We start from the raw sequence: 4,626 nt of genomic DNA on the forward strand, positions 1-4,626 counted from the left end.
AACATGAACAGGGAGCGTTATGCTCTGCATTTTCACTTCAGTCCTGCAAGAAAGTATCCCTGCTGCTCACACAGCACTAGTGCATTTCCAGAGTACTAGACCTAAAGTCATTGCCTAAGGCAGAGGAGCCAGTAGCCAGCTCTGGAAACTAGCAGGTCCAAGACAACTGGCTAATCAGGGAGCACATTCCTGTTTTCTGTGTAAACACATTGATGACCCATAGGCTTTTGGGACAATGTCTCTCCCTCCATTAAATGGTATTCCCTCCACTAACTAAAAAAAGCGCACACAGCTTTTAATAAGGAACATGTAGGACAGAGACAGGCATTACTTACCTCTGGGCAGGCTGCTTTGGAGCAGTCCACTGTAGCAGAGTGAAATGAAAAACTGGTTTAAAAAACCCAGGTAAATGTAAAATTACTTAAATTTGTGGAAAGGCATTTGTGAAGAATACAAGTTCTATACTTGTCAGCCTACAGGGGGAAACACACTATTATTAAGTAGTACCTGGCACTTCTGAAGCTCTGTTTAAAATGAGCTACCTGGATATTAAAAGTGTATAGACTTGTCTGAGACCTTATTAGCCAATGCTTATTGGCAAGCCATGTTTATATTGCAGTTTTTCAAAGAAAAAAAAAAATCAGTATAATTTTCTAAGGTTAGACTGGCTTACATCTCTGAGAACAAGGGTATTTCTATTACTGGAGGGTTTCTCCCCTTCCTCCACTAAGTTCAACAGAACTACAGAGCCAGAGCTATCTGCATGGAAAGTCTGAAGAAAAACCCCTTGTTGCTATGTATTAGTGTTTTGGATCAACCAAGTTACTTAAGTAGCTTTGTTAGTCTGAATGTTTCTGGATGATACATGTTAAGCATTGAGAAGTTAATGGTCCATTTGAAATAATAAAAGCTATGCCAACAGGATTTGAACTTAAGACCTTCAAATACAATACAGATGGTTTAATTTGCCATGCTTCTTCATGAGAGGACTTTCCATCTCTCCCATGATCCAACTGCCGTCTGTTCTCTGAAGAGTGGATATTACAAGCAAGAGCAGGACTACCAAGTCATTCTTATTAAACAGCTGCATGGTTTGATGAATCTAGCTTAAACTTTAGCTAAAATAATAATGATGCAGATTGTTTGATGCTAGGATGTTCGGACTTGCATAACAAGTGTTCCAAATGCTTGGTATTACAGCAAAAGACAGCATGTCCATCACATTTGAGCCTGCACATAGGCATAACTTCAGCTACTGTACTGCTTCAGTCCACCCCTCCTCACTGGATTTAGGCTATCTATGCAAAATGGAGTTGAGAGCACATATCAGCATCTTTAAGAAGAACAATCACTTGTAATTATCTTAAAAGCAAGCATTATAAAGCCAGGAAATGCAAAATTTAAAACAACGCTTAAAAAAAGAATCTAGACAAGTAGGGACTAGTTCATAACCAAAACAAATTTAAACCATATGACTGTAATATCCAGCTGCTTACAACTAGCATTTTAGTGTAAGGTCCCAGCTTTAAAAGATAGATAGATCAATTAATCAATCCCTCCCTCCCTCCCCTTTTTAGAATCACTAAGGATAGTGGCAAGGTTGTTCAGGTTCCTTAATCAGGCATTTCCTTGTTCAAGAGAAATTCAGAACATTACAAAGTACCTGTGACAGCAAGTTCCTTTAGTCAGTCAAGTCTCTTCTGCCTCCCCATCCTAGTTGTACATCAAATATAGGATTCCAGGCCCTAATTTTGAAGCTATTTTTACTCTGATACAGGAACTGGCACCAAGCCCCCAAGTCAGTTTGGCAGCTTTCTGGTAAGAGGGGAGCAGAATTAATAAAAATTGGAGGCCCTGACACTGTACCAGGGATAAAGAGTTCAGCTTCTGGAGTCATTTTGAGGCAAGCTCCTAATCAAGAGGGAAAGGAATGAGGCAGACATGATTGCAGCAAGGAAAACTAAAATGGGACCAGAAAACAAGCATGTGGGGATGAAGACTGGGGACAAGGAGATCATCCTGTCCTTGTTTTTCCAATCTAGAATGAAACTGCAACAAAAGTATAGCTTTGTCTTTCTCTTCCTTCATCAGAGCCCCTCTCTCTCCACTTATCCCTGGACATGTACCTTATACGTTTGTTATTGGAAGAGTCACCAAGATCCAGAAGTTAGGAAGTGTCACTTAAGATTGCACAGGCAGTATTAATTTACAATCCCCGATGTGCGGCACTTGTGAAACAAAACAGGCATCTATACCTTTTTGTCACCACAGATGCCCAAATCATATGGCTGTGGTAAAGGTGGAAATAGATTGTGCTGCTTACTGCTTGGTGGTAGAAAAGTGTAGGCAGTCAAAGCTCCCCAGTCTCCAGCTGCTCTAGGCAGATACTCCAGCAACTTGAGGGGCTCAATCCTGTACACCCTAGGAACTCCAGGGCAGGATCAGGCCCCACTTCCCCCATTTGAGTTTCCATGGACCATGGCTCTGAGTCCATCTCAGTAAGCACAGAAATCTGCGGTTTCTCCACTCTTGGAAACATGCTCAGGATTTCACCAGGGTGTCTCCATATGCAGAAAAAGCCTGTGGTTCCCCACTTACGGCAAATCCCCAGGATCTCCCACTTGCGTCTCCTTAACCAGGGAACCCCATGCCTCCATGCTGGCACCTATGCCACCAAGGCCTCGCACAGAGGCACAGGTCACCACAAGACAACATGAAAGCCAAAGAGTCCCCAGCTCCTGCTCCTACGCCACCCCCACAGCAACCCGTGCCTATACATGAAGCACAAGTCGCACAGGACCCAAGGTGGATCCTAGCATGGAGGCACAGAGGACCAGGAATTCCTCAGCTTTTGCACCATCCTTTGCCTCCTAGCCAGGACTTGCATTGACCCACACTTCACCCAGATGGACAAGTCAGCACAGGTTCAGGGATGTGGAGCATCCCCTGGCAAGCGACATGTGTTACCCCTTGCCCTGTACTAGGTCCCTGCCTGATGTGGGACAAGGAGCAACATGTGTCCTGCCCAGTTAGAGTGTTCACAGTTAGAGTGGCCAAGGTCTGGAACGGGCTCCCAGGGGAGGTGGTGCTCTCCCCTACCCTGGGGGTCTTCAAGAGGAGGTTAGATAGGCATCTAGCTGGGGTCATCTAGACCCAGCCCTCTTTCCTGCCTATGCAGGGGGTTGGACTCGATGATCTATTGTGGTCCCTTCCAACCCTAACATCTATGAATCAATAAAGCAGATTAGCTGTGACAGGACAGCTTGTCTGTTTCTACCCTCAAATACTCTTCACAGGTACTCAAAGCGGGACAGCAGGCCTGTAGGATCCCAGGATAAAAAGGTTTCTCTCTCTGAGAAATCAGACTCTTTTTTTACTCTTGGAAAACCAGTTTTGGTGACAAAGGCTCAGGACCTCCTGTTTCCCACTTATTGGGCCATCTAGTTTACAGAGAGCTCTACCTTTTCCCCCAGGAATCTAGATGTCCTGTCAAGGTCACCTATTGAGGCAATTAAAGCTCCATTAGATCCAAGCATTTAGTTTATTGAGTTACACTTGAGCAGGTCCAGCATTGAAGTGCATTACACTTTATGGTTCAGTGAATAAACAAATTTCAGTTGTCAAGTCTCCTTGGAGGGAAGGGATCTGCAAAATAAGAAACACGTGAATTAAAAGCTGGACAATCCCAGTTCTCTTCAAAGTAAAAGCATCAATATGTAAGAATTCGAAAGTGAGAAAGAAGAAAATGTTTGTTTAGTCTAGAGGCATTCCCTCCGTTATTTTCTGATTGTTTAAGACTTATGCACCCTTCATGTGTAAAAGTAAGTGAAATGTGGAACAAATCAAGAACTGTGCAGTAAGATGTGGATCAATCCCCCAGATTTCATTATGCACGCTGAATTGATAACAAGGCTAATCCTCAGAAGCGTATAACAAGAAGAGAAAGAAAACATCTTGCTTAGGAACAAGATGCCTAGAAAAAAGGAAAAAAAAAAAAAAAAATCAGAGACAGTAAATTTAAGCAGACTGCAGGGGAAGAAAGAAACCTAAATTTGTTTAATTGGTTCTCCTGTATGAATTAAACACCCTCAGCCAGCTGTGCTCCTCTGGCAGGAATCACACAAAAGGTAACACCCAAATCTCTTACTTGCCTATTACCAATATTGAATGCCTTGGTACAAAGTAGCTTACAGATACTTAATCTCACGTGCACTCCAATATACCCAATCTGCTGCAGAAGATTGGGACAGTTTTTCATAACACATCCACAGAATTGTTATTGCAATCATAATACAAAACAAAAATTCCTGCTACAGTCACTGTGCTTCCCCTCCTACAATTTGCTCAGTTGCACTCGCAAAGAGAAAGCATGAATCAAGTTCCCTCTGCTCAGAACAGAAATAGTGGAGGATACAAGCACAAGCCAGGGCCAAAAGCTGTTTTGTATAGTGGTTGCAAACTGGAATGCTGGCAGCTTCTTGATGTTAATCATAGCTTCTGTTATGGTCATGTGCACAATTAAAGCCCTGTTCATGAATTCAGTTGGAAAGTTTTAACATGCTTCTTGAATCAAATGATATTTGTAGTTTCAATCAATGTTCCTCATGTCCTAGATCTAACATTCCT

General features: G+C 42.7%; 1 protein-coding gene across 2 annotated transcripts in view; it reads right to left on the reverse strand.

Annotated features, from left to right (window-relative positions):
- Positions 1-3,522: 3,522 nt before the first annotated feature.
- The window catches only part of LOC102378383 (cytochrome c oxidase subunit 6C-2), a 6,518-nt gene continuing 5,414 nt past the window's right edge, over positions 3,523-4,626 (reverse strand). For both annotated transcript variants that reach the window (XM_006029264.2, XM_014522560.1), the window contains exon 3: positions 3,523-3,645. The gene's annotated coding sequence lies outside the window, so the exon portion shown is untranslated. The remainder of the gene's footprint in view (positions 3,646-4,626) is intronic.

Source organism: Alligator sinensis, unplaced genomic scaffold (assembly GCF_000455745.1).
Source record: "Alligator sinensis unplaced genomic scaffold, ASM45574v1 scaffold974_2, whole genome shotgun sequence".
Taxonomy (NCBI): Eukaryota; Metazoa; Chordata; order Crocodylia; family Alligatoridae; genus Alligator; species Alligator sinensis.